This window comes from Canis aureus, chromosome 19 (genome assembly GCF_053574225.1).
Source record: "Canis aureus isolate CA01 chromosome 19, VMU_Caureus_v.1.0, whole genome shotgun sequence".
Lineage (NCBI taxonomy): Eukaryota > Metazoa > Chordata > Mammalia > Carnivora > Canidae > Canis > Canis aureus.
In genome coordinates this window covers 14,310,476-14,330,050 of record NC_135629.1, presented here as the reverse complement: position 1 = coordinate 14,330,050, position 19,575 = coordinate 14,310,476, and the positions used below count along the sequence as shown (strand labels likewise).

The following is a 19,575-nucleotide window of genomic DNA, read 5'->3' as shown; positions in this document are numbered from 1 at the left end:
TAGTAAAAGAACAGCCTTGGTACCACATACAGACTTCTCCCAAAGGTCCTACAATTAGTGTCTGTGCTGCTGGCACCTGAGCACTCATATAGAGAGACAGCTGGTAGGGACAGGAAATGCTTCTGTCCTCTGGTTCTAAAAGTACACAGTAAGTCTACAAATAAGGCTGTCGTTGTTTATTTTAGACAGATTCCACTAGGAAAAATATTCTGGGATAAGAACAAAAGGAAGAAAACCAAGAAAACCATATGACATGATCTGCCACTCTTTGTCTCAAAATGGCCAAAACTGACCACATCTCCAATCCTGTCTGTACACTCAGAGCTGCTATAAGCAAAAGTATATCTATGCCATGTCTCATCCCAGGCATACAGTTGAAAGGCATAGTGGCTGCCCCTCTTTTCCTAAAAACTGACCTTGAGGGTACCCAGAAATGCCCTTTCCTTGGCCAGGTAGGGGAAAGCAAACTGCTCAGCAGAACCCCCAGTGCATGATGGAGAAAGCTGAGCCCAATCCTAGCCAATCCTTCAAAGTTCATTAAAAATTCCATGTCCAACATTAAGACTTCCCAAACCATTTCAGTTCCCTCTTTTTTCAGTTCCCATTAATAGGCTTCTTCTTTGAGTTCAAACCCTAACACCCAGAGTATTTCCCTATGTGCACTTATCAGTAACAGTTCAAAGTAGTCAAAATAAATATATGTATATATTTGCAGGGAGGGGCAGACATAAGCAAAATATATATGCTTTTGGGCAGATGTTAACTAAAAAAAAAAAAAAAAGAGTATAATGCCAGTTTCTAGCATGGCTGGTAATTAAGCAAGGTATTGGTAATCTCCCTCTCTCCGGCTCTTGGTTTATTTATTTATTTATTTATTTATTTATTTATTTATTCATGATAGACATAGAGAGAGAGAGAGGCAGAACACAGGCAGAGGGAGAAGCAGGCTCCATGCAGGGAGCCCGACATGGGACTCGATCCCGGGACTCCAGGATCTCGCCCTGGGCCAAAGGCAGGCGCCAAACCGCTGAGCCAGGGATCCCTGGCTCTTGGTTCTGCTTTTCTGCCAGTTGGCTTCATTCTTACCTAAGTGATAGGAAGATGGTTACCAATAGCTTTGGACATATATTCTATTTTTTCATCAACCCCAGTAGAAAAGCATGCTTCTTTTCTAAAAGTTCCAGCAAAAGTCACAGAATTGAGTCGGTGGTTCTGAATGCCCTGGCTTAAACACATGCCCATCTCTAAACCACTCATCAGGTAAGACAATGCAACTGTTAATTTGGCTATGCCAGGATCCCTCTAAGATGTAACAATAGGTCAGTTCAATACTGACCACATGGCCCAAGAGTAGTTTGTTTCTCCAGAGAAAATCAGAGTGCTACATAAGGAATAAAAATAATGAATGCCAGGCTGGCAAAAACCACAAAAGTCCAAATTTTCCCTAATCCCTAGCCAGAGTAACAGCAGTAGTTCTACAAAAGAAGGGAACTCATGGATATGTTTTTCTCTGTTTCCAAACTTTCTGTAATGTTATTATATTGTCTATTTTTTAAACAAAGGTGGAAGGCAGGTAATAAAAGGAAAGAAAAGCAATGTGAAGTTTTAAATAAATGTAGATACGATAATGAAAGGGTCAAGGATTTTCTTCAGAATAGAAGAATCTCCCATTTGTAAAAGATATCACCCTTTTCAAACTCTCTCCTTGTATATTAGTTCATGTGATCAGGTTTAAAAGTCACTCCTTCTAAGGGCGCCTGGGTGGCTCAGTCGGTTAAGCATCTCTTGATTTCGACTCAGGTCATGATCTCAGGGTCATGAGATCAATCCCTTGTGTTGAGCCCCATGTCAATCACTATATCAAGCCTCACATCAGGCCCCATGTCTGACCATGTGGGGCCCGGAGTTGGGCCTGTATCAGGCTATATGCCTGGCTCCACAATGAGTGTGGAGCCTGCTTAGGATTCTCTCTTCCCCCCACCCCCAACACCACCTGCTCTATCTTTGTCTCTTTCTGTCTCTGTCTCTCTCAAAATAAATATATAATAAATTCACTCCTTCCAAAGATGATTAAATAAAAGAAATGGCATCATGAACTTGTCTTCCAAATGATTTCTACTTCATAAAATGTATTGCTCTCACACCAAGTGCATGACTCCAAAATAATTCAAGGAAAAGGTGTAGGATTTTTTTAAAAGCAAAGAAAAAAATATTTCAACTGGCTCCAAACTCTATGGGAAGAGATCTAGAACTGTACAATTCCCTAGCCTCACAGATTCAAGCCCCTCCTGGATCCTGCTCCAACATGTCTCTCTAGTTTAGTCTCCTAGTACACCCAACCATGTACCCAACACTCATCAATAATGGTTTGTTTGTACTCCAGCAATCATCAAGCATTCTTAAGACTCTTGCTTTTTTCCACTCAGTTCACTGACTGGGAAATGCCCTCAGCCTCCTCCTTGCCTATAAAGCCTTCCCAGCTTTAAAGCCCTATATAAATACCACATTTTCTAGGAAGCATTCCCTTATCCCCTTAAAGTATTTTGAGCTCTCAAAGGACCCTATGAATATTCCTCTCTGATCTTTTAGTCTGCCTTATATTATAGTTATCGCTCTAAGTGGGCAAGGCTGTATAATTTTCTACATATTTATAACCTTTACCACACTGAAGATTGCAAATAAACTGCCTATTTTATTTTATTTTATTTATTTTATTTTATTTTATTTATTATATCATTGAGTAATAGAAGACCCAAAGAAAAGAAGAGTATTAGTATTAGGCACATAACATTTTCCAGAGAAGCCTAACATTTAATTCCCTTCACCTAGTGGCAAAATGCAAGAAGAAAAGAGTTATGAACTCTACTAAATAGGAAAAAAAGATCTAAGAATGAAAGGGAGCTCTCCCTCACTATGATCAGACCTCAGCAATCATCTGAAAGGAGGCGAGTTAAAAATAAAGCTCTCACCCAAAAGGCAGCCAGGATACAACCCAGTTACTTACGCTGAGCCAGCATCTTTCCAGTGCCACTTCCCAGGTGGTTAAATACAGCCATGCAGTCCTCTGGGCCAGAGCCTGAGCTAATTAGGGAGTCTCTGGAAAGGAACACAGAGATTTTTAATAAAAGAACCACCACAAGCCACTTCATTGGTATTATGCCTCTTCAAAATGCCAATCCTTTTCTCACCATCAAGCATCACCACACTAATAAACAGAGGAAAGAGGAGTTTGGGGTGACAATAATTCTGTGAGCCATAAATGCTTCTGTGATCTGCAGCACCAGAATTCTTTTTCTTTTTTCTTTAAAGATTTTACTTATTTATTCATGAGAGACACAGAGAGAGAGGCAGAGACACAGGCGGAGAGAGAAACAGACTCTTCGCAGGGAGCCCAATGCGGGACTCGCTCCTGGGACCCAGGATCACGCCCTGAGCTGAAGGCAGACGCTTAACCCCTGAGCCACCCAGTCGTCCCAGAATCCTTTCTTTAAAGAAAAAACAGAAGGGAAAGGTACACATATTATTCTTCCATAGGTATGAGTTGTAAACATCTAACTCAGTTGCTCTTTGACTCTTTCCATTGTTTTGTGTTTTTTTTTTCCTGAGAGAAATAGCATCTCATTTAGGTTTTCCATGAAGTATTAACTTGAATGATAAAACAGATCAAAGATAAAACAGATTACAAAGTGCATCACTGGAAAGGAAGCTCCTTATAAACAGTAGAGAGATGTTAGGAAAAGACAGCCTTGACTTTCTCAGATTATAAAAGTGATACTTAACCACCAATATTAGATGTCATTACAGCAGTAATGTCTAACACATCTGAACCAACTCTCATCAGTTAATAGGACAAAACTGTCCTCTGCATATTGGTGAGAGCAGGGACAGCCATGGTTGTGTTAACATTTTTGTTATTTTTGAATTATTGCTTGTGTTTTCAGAGAATCTCAAGGTTGATTACCTTAAAGATAATCCTGTCAAACCTTGAATCCAAAGACCATTAAACTTGAACACATAATTATTCCTTTAAAATTCCTGTAGTCATTTTTATAACTGACTGCAACTGTAGCTTATCAACTTTTTTGGCAATAATGATTATGATTCCTCATATATAAATAACACTTTGTAGCTTACAAAACATTTTTTCACAAATGAGATACTATCTAAATTCTCACAGTGGTATCTCTGTTAATTGCCCTAAGCTTATTTAACCACTCCCCAAATTGTAGTATTTCATAAAAAAAACAAATATTCCAAATTTTTCCAATTTATTTTTACATAGTAAAATATGAATTTTTTAAAGATTTTATTTATTTATTCATGAGAGACACACAGAGAGACAGAGACATAGGCAGAGGGAGAAGCAGGAACCCTACAGGGGGCCTGATGCAGGACTTGATCCCAGGACCACGGGATCATGATCTGAGCCAAAGGCAGAAGCTCAACCACTGAGCTACCCAAGTGCCCCAAAATATGATTTTTTTAAAAGAAGGAAAGAATTATAAAAAGATCACATTTCAGAAATGTGAGTGCTTTAGTTCATTTTTAGCAACACATATGAAAGCATATGAAAGTATATAATACAATACATTAGAACTATGGCATTCCAAAATTTCAAAACCTTAGCAGAAATATAACTTTAATTTAGTTTACTCATAAATTATAATTAAGGATTTTTAGTAGATACTTGCAAATAAATACAAGGCAACTTTACAAAAGCACCGTACTGGAAATTATTTGGTATATGCAGAAGATACAGCAGCACTAACAGGAAAGAACATTAATAAAGGCCAGAAGTAAGGGAAAGAAAGAATGACTGGGTAAAGTAGTCATCCTGATAATCAAAAACTCAAGTTTCCCAAAGCCCAACAGTCATGCCCAAACACAAAACAGGTAAATTCCTTATGTGGAATAATTTTGGAAGCCATGAAAAAGCTAACAAACACTTCATCAGATCCTTCCATTTGGCTAACTAATGCTTGAAATTCCACCAGAAATGCATTACTTTTGTTTGAGGATTTGGCCCTGTTATATTTCCATTCCTTTTAGGATGTAGTGGGAAATGTAGGGTATATAATACAAGCTGCCCTTGGTTATCCATACTCTGTGTAAGTGCCAATCTAAAACAGGGAGAATTTTGAATGTGAGGAATTGATGAAGATGGATCATGATCCCACACTAAGAGTTATGTGCTAAGCATTTTATAGCTACCATCTCATTTAATTCTCACATCAATGCTCTGAGTTAGGTATTCTTAACCACATTTTATATACAAGGAAACCAAGGCTCAGAAAAGTTAGATGAATTTACTGAAGGCTCCAGAGGAACAAATAAGAACCTAGGGTCAGAGTTGGACCATTAGGAAAGATAAACTGACACTACACTGATACTAAGCCAATGACTTTGGGTTCCTTAAAAAGAAACCTCAGTACTGAAAGAATTAACACTGAAGCATGATTGACTCTTTAAGTGATAAAGTGGCCCCAGGTCTGAATCTAGAAGAAAATAAGCAGGAAAACCAATAAAGAAAATGTCTCTCTCTTCTCTTCGCTTTTCTCCCCCATACCCCACCTTTCTCCCTTCCTCCTTCCCCCACACCTTTCTCTCTCTCACATACACCACTTAAATTCAAAGCACACCGATAAAGAGATAGAAAATTTAAACTGCCCAATAAGCAATGCATTTATAATTACACTTCCTAATTCTTTAGGATTCCGATACAACAAGGGTACATATTTACAGAGACAAAGGGAATTGAGTGTAAGAGGAATTTTAATTCATGGCAAGAAGAAGGTCATCAAAAAATAAATGGCACTGAACTTTGCCTCAGTTTGAACAAAGGACAACCAGCATGTGGGAAGCTCCATAAATATAACTGGTATTAAAACGTAATCAGGTCTGATAGCAGGATATTTCCTGGTTTTGCCAAGCAAAGATGTTAGATAATTAATATTGATATTAACAAAGATGAAGGGAGTGGTTATTGGAATTTCATTTTGTTAAGAATTTCCCTAGAGGGTTTTATATTCTTAAACAATAGCATTTTATCCAGAAGAGTTTTAGATACCACAAAATAAAGCCAGATCATGCAAGATGGAAATTGGTCAACTACATCTGACTCCACTAATTATGCACATTTTTAAGACAGTAAATAGAAAATAATGTTAAATATGAATAGTCACATGCATCAAAAACAGTAGTATTAAAAATGACTGGAAATGCAAAGGAAAGAAAACAAATCCTGGAATATGCCAAGTCAGTCACTGAAAATATCATTTTTAGACTGATTTTCCAATGCTAATACCTGTTTCCAATCAGGTAAATGATTGGTAGATCATCAGATCCTTTTGTGAGGATTTATTGTGTTTTTCTTAATAAATAAAAGTTTTTAACTCCCTGGAAAACTGAAAATAACCAAAGTCCTATAATAGAATAAAGGAAAGCAAGGTTTAATTAAAAGAAAGAAAGAGAGACAAAGGGGGGGGGGAGAGAAAGAAAGAAAGAAGAAAGAAAGAAAGAAAGAAAGAAAGAAAGAAAGAAAGAAAGAAAGAAAGAAAGAAAGAAAGAAAGAAAAAGAAAGAAAGAAATTTGACCAAATTTTAGGACTTATTCTCCTGGTATTTTTTTTTTTTTAAGATTTTATTTATTTATTCATGAGAGACACACAAGAGACACACATGAGAATGAGGCAGAGACACAGGCCTGCAGGGAGCCCAACACAGGACTCAATCCCAGGTCCTCAGATTCACACCCTGGACTGAAGGCAGCACTAAACTGCTGAGCCACCGAGGCTGCCCTCTCCTTGGTATCTTAAACCAAGCATTCCAACTCTTATATATCATGTATTTCCACCTATAAGGAGCACAAACTAGATAAACTCAGGAGTCTAACATTCTCTGATTTTGTAAGTCATCCTTGACTAAATTTTTAAAAATCCACTTTGTTCAAATGCTTCTATATTATCAATGGAAATACTAATTAATTAAAAATTAAAAGCACAGCCTGTGCTGAAAAGTGTCCTTAAAAAAGGAGTTCTTGGAATTCTGCTGTTTTTAGAGTTTACTAAATAAAGTTCATTCCTGCATATTCTACAGATCTCTGGATGATATAGGAAGAGCTAATAAAAGTAATTATTCTAGAAAACAAAGTGCTGGAAATTTCAGAAATAATTAAATTCTCCTTTATTCTTACCACGGGGCTGCGAGTTTAACTATCATCTCACTGCCCTCTCTTGGTAGATTAAAATAACAGAAGCTGATTCTTTGCAGGGATTGAAATTTGGTTTCAAGCTTCAAGAAAGTAGGCTAATTCTTGCCAGTCGAAGGATCTACTTAATAAGACTAGTGTCAATGTAATCTGTAATATATAAAAGGTACCAATTTGTTACTTTCAAAACTAGTTTCTTCCAGTAGCCAATTTAGAGAGTAACATGCAGAAAGTTTATTAGGGAGTGCCCTGGGGATCCGCCTTCTTCTGGAGAAAGGGAAGAAAGAAGTCAGCAGCTGGGCTGCAGTTCCTCAAAGGGCTTTAGTGGACCTCAAAGCTCTGAAGCTAGATAGCCCTTTGGAGCAGTCCTGAGTTGGGGCAAGACCTAAGGATTTCATAAGCCTCATTTCAACCAGTTATTGGATACTGACTGTCCTGAGAAGGGGCTCTCACCATGGGAGAGGTGACTCTTCAGTTGGGGGCAATTTCTGGAGAGAGCTAACACTTAGTGCTTCTGGAAGCTGGAGCAACAGAAGACCTTCAGTCCTGCAGAAGCATTGGAGGTGTCACATCACAGTATCTATCACTATATACTCTCATTAATAACTTTCTGTTTCTTAATAAACACCAAATAACTAATCATACCATAAATAAATACAGGAAATGGTACAGACACTTTGGAAAGCAGTTTGGTACTTCCTTTTAAAAGCAAATATAATTTACTAATGGTATCCGGTATTCCACTTCTAGGTGGAAGAGAAATGAAAATATATGTCCACACAAAGACCTATGCAGAAAAAGTTCATGAGAGCATTATCTCTAATAGACAGAAAATGAAAACAACAATTCACGGTTAAGTGGGTAAATATAATGTGTTATATCCAAAAACCAGATTCATATCCGCAATAAGAATGAACAAAATACTGATACATACAATGTGGATGAACCTCAAAAAGATTATGGTAAGCGAAAGAAGACAAAAGCAAAAGATTACATATTTCTGATTCCCTTTATACAAAATGTCTAGAAAAGGCAAATCTATAGAAAGAAAGTAGAATGAGGTGGGAACAGGAAGTGACTAATCATGGGCACGAGCAATATTTTAGAAGCAATGGAAATGTTCTAAAATTGGATTGTGGTGATGATAACACTGTGTAAGTTTACTAAAAAAATCCTTAAACTATATACATGAAGTGAGTAAATTTTATAGTAAATATACTGAAGGAAAGGGAGGGAAGAATGGCAGACAGGAAGAGAGGCATCATGCATCATGCACTAGATGGCATGACTGGATAAATGGCCTTCTTCTCCAAACATAAGACCATAGGGTTAAAGGAACAGCCTAATCTGCATCTGTCAGAATATGTCAGATCAGCAAGTCCTTGAACCCTAATGTTAATAAATGAATTCATTTTGAGTAAGGGTCAGCATAGACCAGGACTCATAAACAGTCTGACAGACACCTCCCTAAGGCAGCTGGTAGGATACCAGCCTATAGATCATGCTAAAAGCAAACAAACAAAGTAACAAACAACTCTAAAGTTCATATGTTCAATGTACCTCTAAAATTTCCAACCTCACCCAGACTGACAAATAGGATGGCTCTTCCTCACTGATATATAAGTGTGTGTGTGTATTTATGTGTATGTGTGTATCTATATAATTAATAATATATTTAAGTATAATTAAAATTATTTATTAATAGTAATTATTACTTAATAATTATTAATCTAAAATATTGTTTAATAATAAATACTTACACATAGGTATGTATACTTATATTTATAATATATACTATACTAATTTATAAAATATACATATAAATATATATTTATAGGTATACATATATACTTAATAATACCATGTTTGACTTATTTCTTCCTTCATGATTGCCCTTGATGTTCACTGTAATTTTATTTCAACAAGATACAGAATTTATATGGGGCTAAAACAGGAGTGAGAATGGTGAGAAAGAAGAAAAAGGAATCTAACCACAAGTAAGAACTTACTACATTCAACACTGCCCATGGTATTCTTCATATACGATTAAGTTTAACTACAATTTTGTGAGGGGAGTGATTATTTTTATTTAATGAAAGAGAAAGTTGAGGCTCAGAGGATTAAGCAATTCACCTGAGGTCACCCAGCATGGCAATAAAACAACTGTGAATAAGAATATATAAACCAGACAACACACAAATATCAGACTTCTTTGTGATTGTCTTTTTGGAGGTATTTACACAGCAAGATGCTGCCCCTATGAAAAGGGATGGGGGCTCCCTTGGGAAAAAAATACTGAGTACCCTATAGCAAAATATCCTGGGAAGAAGTTTTTCCTGTACTTGGAATTAATCTCTGAAAAAAAATTTTTTAAAAAGCTTCTGCATAGTCAATTTGCCTAAGACAGCAAAGTTCACAAAGATATGGAATGATCATAGGATATGAGCTGCTTCTGGACACTGGGAGACTGAATTGGACAGAAGTTAAACAGGAAGCTAATCTGGAGCTGCAGGTGGGTTCTCTAGAAGTGGATGCCAAGATGGTGTTTAGGATGCAAGATGTTTATTAGGGAACACCACCAGTGAAAGGAAGAATGAAGAGGCAGGACTGGGTAGAGGAAGAAGTTCGAATGCAGGCCTAATAAACCCCTAACCAACCTGGTGGGAATCTCTGGAGCAGGTATTGCCCATCACATTTGTCCTGTGCAGCATCTGGGTGTACCGCATCTAGGAAGACACCCTAAGGTTGGTTTGGCTTTATGAGTGGTTGAAAATTATTCTCTATGCTGCACATCCATTTCATTATAGTCTAGTCTCAATTTGTGATGAGAGCAATTAGAAAAAGAACCTGTGACCAGGCTAGAATAATAGACGTACTATATAGAAATATAGCCAAGAGAATGACTTAGCTGCAAGTACAGACTGTTTCAGTGTGTTGAAATAATGGTATGTATTGTCTCCTATACAAGGAATTTCAGAAGTAGAGCAATTCCAAAGTTTGTGCGCTCAGGGCTCCAGCTCCACACCCCTATAATTATCTTGCTTCTCTTCTCCTCTATGTTGGCTTTATCTGTAGGCCAGGGGTAAAATAAAAGCTCCAAAAACATAAAACAAGACAATGTCAAGAAGCAGAAGGATGGTCTCTTCTGATATAGCCTTCATAAAAGCAAAACAAAAACTTTTCCCAGTATCTGCTACTTCCACCCCAGCAGTCCTCTCCTATCTTATTGGCCAGAACAAATCACATGTCATCTATAAACCAATCACTGACAAGTGATTCATTTAAATCACCATGACTGGTTCACTCAATTCAGGATCTACCTGCTATACTACAAATGAGGTCCACTTCTCCTAAAGCATATAGCTCTAAGAGGAGGGTAGATACTTGGACAAAATCAGAATTCTCTTAGGAGAAGGGAAAAGCAAAATATTGGTTGGGCATACAACCAACACTGTTCCCTACATAAGAGCTCTACTGCTGAAATCAGCAAATATCACCCAGCCAAGCAACTATGCTGCAAGGGTCAGAAGTTGCAGAAGCAACAGCTTTAGAACAAGAACAGAAAAAAATCATATTGACTTGTTTCTGCTTGGCTTACAGCATCCTAAAAGAATATGTATCCTAAAAACATCTCCCAGGAGGCTCATTTCCTAATCAATTTCATTTTACTGTGGTTCCAGTTACTTTATACATGACAATTAAAATATATGAACTCTGACCTGTCTGGTTCTCAAGTTTGTGTGTTCAAGTACAGGGTGCAAATTTTTCTCAGATCCCAACTCCCTTGAGGGAATTTAGTGACCAGACCCAACATTGTGCTCTGACAAGAAATTTAAAAGGATCTTCTATATAAGAGACAATAGAGGTGCTTAGGCTTAACTGCCATAGGAATAGACAGAAAATACTTATTATACTTCCTAAAACTGAGGCTAGATAGCAGCACAGCATGAATATGTAAGTTAATTTAAATGAGCAAATAGCTTGAAAAGGTAGTGTGTGACTCACCAACAATAAATGTCTAACTCATCTCCCTAAATACTATTAATACATGAAAAAATATAACTATGTCTTTCATTATGAGAAATGAGAACTTACAAGCATAATTAAAAATAAGTAGCACATTTCACCAATGCTTCATTATAGAAATAGCCCTATTTGTTTTCATTATAAAAAGAAAATAAAAGAAGAAATTCTATCCCTGTGAAATGATTTGTAACTCCAATTCTGCCCCTCACTGAATACAGGTCTTAAGCTCTTGAGGGTCTTCTCATTTTTTTCATTTGTATAAAGCAGATGATTTCTAGGTTCCTTCTAAGCATATCAATCTAGGACTATAAAATATAATTAGTTCCAGGAACCAGTAGTACTACGCTATGTCATAAGTTTTGTATGGTTCTTGGAAGCAACAAGCTATTTCTTTTTGTTTTCTTATTTACTAAATATGGTTTCATAGGCTATCATGTGATAATGCATGTCTTTCATTAGTGGTTTTATATTTCCTAGGATTAATTGCAATACTGTACATTTTATTATTAGCCATTGAATTAAACCAAATCATTGTATAAAACACAACATGAACACAGTAGTGTTCAGAAACCTTAACAAAATAATTATATAAATCTGGACAGAACAATAATCCCCCAGTGCCTTAAATTGGCTCACACTTATAGCCTTCAATACTTTCTGATAGAAAGTGGGGAAGATGGAAGGCAAAGAAAGATGAGGTAAAACATCAGATACATAATTTCAGGACTGTAGAACACCTTGGAGGTAATCTATTCCAGTGGTTGGAAATCTTACTCAATCTAGTGACATGCAGAACTGGACTAAAATAAAATTCTCCCCCACCAGCCATTCCTAGTTCCCTCATCTTCAAAAGAGACTCATTAGTTTTGAATTAGAGCAAGTCTGGCCATCTGTATTTTTATCAAATTCCTTGAGTGATACTGAAGCATAGGCAGGTTTGGAAACCAATAAGAGAATCCAGCTGCATTATTTAATAAATGAGAAAACTAAAATTCAAATAGTTAAAGAACAAAAGCAAAACCAAATTATCCAGGCCTCCTTCACCAGAAGTCAAGGGTTCTTTCTATTACCTCGTCAATATACAACTTAATTATATACAAAGAGTATGTTCAACATTAAATTAAGAACTAACTGGAATTCTTCAGATCCAGGAAGAAAGACTACCCAAGAAAGAGCATGAAAATAAGAATTAGAGTAATGAGGTAAAGCATATAGAGCAATTTTGATCTAATAAAAAGAAAGAGGGAACTGGAGGGAAAGAAGTAGGAGACAGGAAAGTTAGGATGCTATCCAGGTTAGCAGAGAAGAAGAGACAAAATAGGATTCTGAATCGAACTAAAAATGAAAAACATTTGAATTCTTTAGCTCCAGAAAAGCTGGACAGAACTAGTGTATATAAGAATGACTTCATATGTACTCTTTTTTTTTTTTTTAAATTTTAATTTATTTATGATAGTCACAGAGAGAGAGAGAGAGAGAGAGGCAGAGACACAGGCAGAAGGAGAAGCAGGCTCCATGCACCGGGAGCCCGACGTGGGATTCGATCCCGGGTCTCCAGGATCGTGCCCCAGGCCAAAGGCAGGCGTCAAACCGCTGCGCCACCCAGGGATCCCTCTTTTTGTGTTATACTTTCTCATTCAGTATAATAATCTGAGAAAGGATAGTCAAACTGCAAAGAGATATCTTAAGCTGTGTGAGAGCATCCCCATTAAAAAATAGGTCAATCCCCAGGTCACTGGGGACATAGGAAAAGCTTCCCTTGAGCTTCCATCATTTCCAGGTAATTAACTTTAAGCAGAGCCCATTCAAAGATTTAAGGTACTAATGGGATGATTTAATCATCACTATCATCCTCCTCATCATCCTCATCACCACCACCATCATCAAATATGTACTAGATTCACACTCTGCTAGGTGCTAGAGATAAAGGGACATAAAGTTTCTTCCAGTTGGGTAGGCAAGGTTGAAAAGCACAGAATCAGCCCTAAGAGACCTAGAAGCAGTGGTATGCTGGTAAATGTTGAAAAACCAGGGGAAAGCCCTGACTTAAAGTGTTTGTCAATTTCCATGGTGTAAATGCTTCCATTACTGTCAGTTTCATGCTATGAGGATGACATCAGCCAGCTAAAAAAAAAAAAAAAAACTATAAATTTAATAGCTGTTTCTTATGAACTGGAATGAGCTGGCCTCAGCCCCTCACTGCTTAAAGACCATAGAACCAATGCCTCTATTCTCCCCATATCACCTGCAGTTAAAAAAAAGAGAGAGAGGGATAAAAGGGTCATGTAACTAGGTTATGACAAAACTAAAAATAGAACCAACTTCTTTGCTTTTTCCATTAAGTTGCAAGATGGTATTTTATGGCATTTGAATTTAGAAGTTGAGAGTTCAGGTTCTGAAGTCCATAGACCTTGGAAATTTACTGAATTTTCCCAAGCCTTATTTTTTTATCTGTAAATTGGGGATGATAACACCTCCTATATTTTACTAGATGGTGGTGAAGATTAATGTGTAGATAAAATGTGTAAATTCCTTGCCAAAGAGCCAGGCATACAATATAAATTCAATACACATTGGTTATTATTACTATGGTATATTAATACCTGAAACCACCACTGGTTCACAGACTGTTATAGTCCTTGACAGGGTAACTATGGAATATGACAGTAATGTTTAGAAACGTCTTTAGCAATTTGACATTGATACAACATCTAAACATGGGACCAGTGGACTCATTTTGATAAACAAGGTATAAACAAGTTTGGATGCTGTCAAACTCAAGCAGTGAGCAGCATGGAGCATAATATGCTAGTTACACACAATGAGATTGTTTAAACGTGATATTTCAGGTTAGTTTATCACCTGTAAACCATAAATGAATAAAAATCTGATAAAGCATAGGTATATGTTTTATCTTTAAAATGTATGGTTTATATAATCATTATGATTTTAGGTCAAGCTTACTTTCTAATTTTTGTAAGCTAAATTAGGAAAATAAAGTTATTTTATTTTTAACTCTAATTTACATATGCTGAGATAAGCCTCATTGAATATCTGTCAAGAATAGATATTCATTTTTCTGAATGCAGCAGTGGTAGTAAATCAAATGATAATGATGGAAGTAATTCCAAATAAATGAGGACCAAAACAGTTTGTATGAATTCTCTTAGGAATATGATATTTTGTATATTGACTTTAGTTGTATAGCCATAATCGAGGGTGAAATATTAACATAAAAATGTGATATTTGTGGAGATGTGCTGACTAATCAAAACTTACATAGATCTTACATATAAACCATAAATAAATAAGCTCAAAATCAAAGAATTCTTCTAAAGAAAGGGGACTCAGTTAAAAAGCTAACAGAAGCATATGCTCATATGCAGAAGCACATATAAATATTAGTAATTCTCAGCCCTTTTTTAGGTACCACTTCAGGCTGCTACTACTAAAAGACCACAGACAAAAATGTTTGCTTAGAAATACAGGTAAATGAATCCAAGGTGAAGAAAGCAGCTTAAATACCATTTTTCAAGGTTACGATAGCCCAGCATAGCTAGGCACTGGCTAATGATACAGAAGACCAACTCGTACAGCAAATAAAGACAGTCTAGTATTTTGCATTATTAATATAGCTATTTTAAAACTATATAATTTTTTCCAGATTCACTGCTGATAAGTTCTGAACTATATAATATCCTAAGTTGTCAACATTGTCAATATATGTAATTTGGAATTTAAAATAAATTTTGTATATGAATGTGTTCAGATGACATGGCTCCAATGATAGGAAATGTTTTTGGAATAGCAACTCAGATTAAAGAGTTTGATCTAAAATGAAAATCATCACACTACCTCCTTCAATGACAAGGCCCTGTTATTGCAAAAAAAAAAAAAAAATCAACAGAATTAAATACTGTGCTAGGTGACATAGCAAAAATGGTGTCATAATAAAAACTAATTCACTTAAATCTTATAAAATTCTGCTTTTTATGTAATGATATAAAAGTTGCTATTAAAAATACTTGTAGGGATCCCTGGGTGGCACAGCGGTTTGGCGCCTGCCTTTGGCCCAGGGCGCCATCCTGGAGACCCAGGATCGAATCCCACGTCGGGCTCCCGGTGCATGGAGCCTGCTTCTCCCTCTGCCTGTGTCTCTGCCTCTCTCTCTTTCTCTCTCTCTGTGACTATCATAAATAATTAATAAAAAAAAAATTTTTTTTAATAAATAAATAAATAAAAAATAAAAATGCTTGTAAATGTAAGTACAGTGCTTATCAACTGGAGAAAGTCTGTAAAGAGTGTTTGAACTCAAAAATGAACTCATGCTGCATAATATTTTTTAAAAATCAGATCTCAAGGATATAAATTAAATGAACAGACTTATTTATTTGTCTCATATTTTGGCATTTTAAACTTCCATAATATTTCTATTGAAAGGAGTACAACATTTTTTAAAGGCAGATAATAGAAAAAGACAAAATGATTTTAAAAGCTTAGAAGTACATATTAAGACTTTCTATAATTTATCAAGGAAATTCCTATCAAGGAAATAGGTAGTTTTGATGTACCAAACACTAGTCTAATCTGATAACATTTCTGAGTTTTAGTTTTCATTCAAAGGAGATCTATTCATAAGAAATTCATGTACCAGGGATCTATTAATTTAATTGATTTGGGTATAACTTTAAATGACAAAATTGTTAGAATTTGTGAAACTGATGAAAAACTGAAGATGAATTTTGAAAATATAGAATCACTTGCTTAATTTTGAGTAAATTTTTAAAAATTAGTACCCTGAGCTTGCCAAACTTGTTTTAAAATCTCTTCTTATATACCATCAAGTACTGTTGTGAGACTGGTTTCTATACTAGAGTGTTATTAAAACAAACCATAGATACAGTTTAGATATACATTATTTCCTATGAATAGCCTATCAGCAATCTAACAAAGAGTAAATAAATTAACAAACACAAGCCACATTGAGTTTCAATATCATAGATTTATCACATTGAAACTTTTAAATTTTGAGATACATAGTATTCTTTTAAAGTGGGCATACAGACATTTAATACAAGGTGACACTGCTTCACTTATAACATTCTATGCAGTTATAATGGGGAGAAGCAAAAACTTGTAATAGAAATTCTGTGTCAGTTGTTCTTAAAATTTTTGGTCTCTTTATATCTGAAAAATCACTGGACCACACTTTAAAAGCCACTGCTCTATATTATCATGTAGATGTTTTATTCTGTATGCTTTTTAAAAATTTTGTTTTGCTGATAATTTATTTTACTGCATTTTACAAATCTATCAGTCTGCAAAGGATTGGAAATTTTTTTAAAATCTGGGCCTTTCACCACAGATAGTTTGAGAAGAATTGCTCTAATTCAACTCTGCATGACTAAGTTAGACATTTCTATTTTAATACTGAATAATTCATCAGCCATTTCATTTGACAGATGAAGTTTATTAGTATTACACTGAAGTACTACATGAAAGCCATGATGACTGAGTAGCTCATTAAAAACCAGGTATGTGAAGAAAATCATTTAAATGCTCTTAACCTTTTACTCTGTTTCAGAATGCCAAAGTTAAAAAATCTAGTTCCATTAAGAGATCAAATATGTGTTTTCAATAGCTAAAAGAATGGCAACAACTTTCATGTCCATCAATAATTAAGTAAATTATGGCACATCCATATGACAGAATAGTACAGAGTCATGAAGAATAAAGTAGTTGCATGTATGCTGATGAACAACTGCTGAAGGATGTGTATATGCAATTTCAGCAGAGATCTATCTGGAAGGATTCACAAGAACCTGGAAAACGTGGTTGGCTTCTGAAAGGCTAGGGAGTTAGGCTTTAGAATGGGAATTCTATTGTATGTTCATTTGTTCTATATATTTAGCATATGCATTTGATTTTTTTTAAAAGCTAATTAATTTTATAATATTAATTTTATAATATATTGCCTAACCTTTTTTAAAAAGATTTTATTTATTTATTCATGATAGACAGAGAGAGAGAAAGAGAGAGAGACAGGCAGAGGCAGAGGGAGAAACAGGCTCCATGCAGGGAGCCCGACGTAGGACTTGATCCCGAGTCTCCAGGACCACGCCCTGGGCTGAAGGCGGCGCTAAACCACTAAGCCACCCCAGCTGCCCTAAATTGCCTAACCTTAAAAAAAAACACAGAAGTCAAATTAGAAATTGAGAGAAAATGCAGCTAAATTAAGGGCCCCTTAATGAAAGTATTAATATCTACTCAGGACTTCGTGTGTCAGACACTATTCTCAAAGTTGGATAACTGCACTAAATAAAGAGATATAACAACTAAAGGTAATGTATGATCCTTGATTCAGTCCTGGATTTAAAAAATAATCCTTAAGAACAGTGTTAGTAGAACTGAAAAAAATTGCATATGAACAGTGTATTTGATAAAAGCACTGCATCAATGTTAAATTTCCTAAGTGTGGTAACTATACAGTGGTATATGGAAGAGTCCTTGTTCCTAGGAGATGAAATATTTAAGGCAAGTTTTTAGGAGTAACATGATAATATCTAAACTGTCTCAAATGATTCATTTAAAATTTAAAAAACGATATGTAGGTATTAGACATACATATATATAAATATGTACTTATATATGAGAAAAAGAGAAGTGAAACTAATGTGGCAAAAATGTTAATAATTATTTAATCTGGGTAAAGATAAATGATTTTTCATTATAGTATCCTTGAAACTTTACAGAAAGCTTGAAATTTTTCAAAATAAAGACTTGGTAAAACAAGAGAGCTTTCCTTCCATCCTTCACAACTCAGTATAAAAACCGTTAGATGGAACTCACTGAGCAATCAGGTGTCTGTTTCATTGGGTCATAAGGTGTTAGAGAGGAGAGAGGTAACAATGGTCCAGCAAAAGGTATGGATCCCAAAAGAGGTAAGGGGGAAATCTCCATGAGTGGGAGAAGGCAGCAGCACTGGGATATTGGCTACAAACAAGTGGGATTGTTCATAAATAAATATATGGAAGATAATGGGAGTCAGATTTTCATTGTTGAAGAATGGAGTTATAAATATGGAAAAACAGAAGAACAGTGAAACTCCTCAGATGAATTGGTTTCACCAGTATAAACTCATGGTTTTCAAGATTATCAATGAGTGTACACATAAATATATTCATAAATAGATTTCTTATCTCTGTCCTCTGAGAAGCCCTGGGAGCAGTGGTATCCCAAAAGCAATGATCACACCTAGAGCCCATATCTTGGCTTCTAAATATCCTCCTCCACTAAAAGGTACCAAGATTCCTTGAAAAAATGGCTAATAACAGGGCTATAGTAGGAAAAATCCAACATAAACTGTCAACATCTTTTTTATACTATAAAATAAGTAAAGGCTCAAAGGATGTTAAGGATGTGAACTCAGAGCAAGCTTGAAGAGGGTTCCCACTGAGATAATATGAGCATCTCAAGGTCAAAAAATAATCTGATTAAAAATGGGCAGAAGACCCAAATAGATATTTTTCCAAAGAAGACATATGGATGGGAAACACATGAAAAGATGCTCAACATCACTAATTATCAGGGAAATGCAAATCAAAACCACCATGAGATATCACTTCACAGCTGTAAGAATGGGTAGTATCAAAAAGACAAGAAATAACAAGTGTTGGTGAGGATGTGGAGAAAGGGGAACTTTCGTGCACTATTGGAAGGAATGTAAATTGGTGCAACCACTATGGAAAACAATGTGGAGGTTCCTCAAAAAATTAAAAATAGAAATACCATACAACCTAGTAATTATACTACTGGGTATTTACCCAAAGAAAATTAAAACATTAATTGAAAAATATATAGGCACCTCTATGTTTTCTGAAACATTATTTATAATAGCCAAGATATGGAAGCAACCTAAGTGTCCATCAATAATCAGATAAAGAAGATGTAGGGTATGTGTGTGTGTATGTGTGTGGACATGCATGGCATGCAGAGGTATATAATGGAATACTACTCAGCCATAAAAAAATAATGAGATCTTGCTATTTGCAACAACATGGATGGCCATAGAGGGTGTTATACTAAATAAAACAGTCAGACAGAGAAAGACAAATACTACACAATTTCACTTATATGTGGAATCTAAAAAAACAAAACAAACAAAGCAGACCCAAAAATACAGAGACCAAACTGGTGGTTTCCAGAGGAAATACCAAGACAAAACTGGTAGTTTCCAGAGGAAAGATGATCTCCAGTGGAAACGGATGAAGGGGAGTGGGAAGTATGGGCTTCCAGTACTGGAAGGAATAAGTCATGGCGGTGAAAAGTATAGCATAGGGAATA

The 19,575-nt window shown here is 35.7% G+C and overlaps 1 long non-coding RNA gene across 25 annotated transcripts in view; it reads right to left on the bottom strand.

The window, feature by feature from the left end:
- The window catches only part of LOC144289678 (uncharacterized), a 623,433-nt gene that overhangs the window by 575,617 nt on the left and 28,241 nt on the right, over positions 1-19,575 (bottom strand). For all 25 annotated transcript variants that reach the window (XR_013357563.1, XR_013357562.1, XR_013357556.1 and 22 more), the window contains one exon: positions 3,005-3,096. This is a non-coding gene — a long non-coding RNA (uncharacterized LOC144289678). The remainder of the gene's footprint in view (positions 1-3,004; positions 3,097-19,575) is intronic.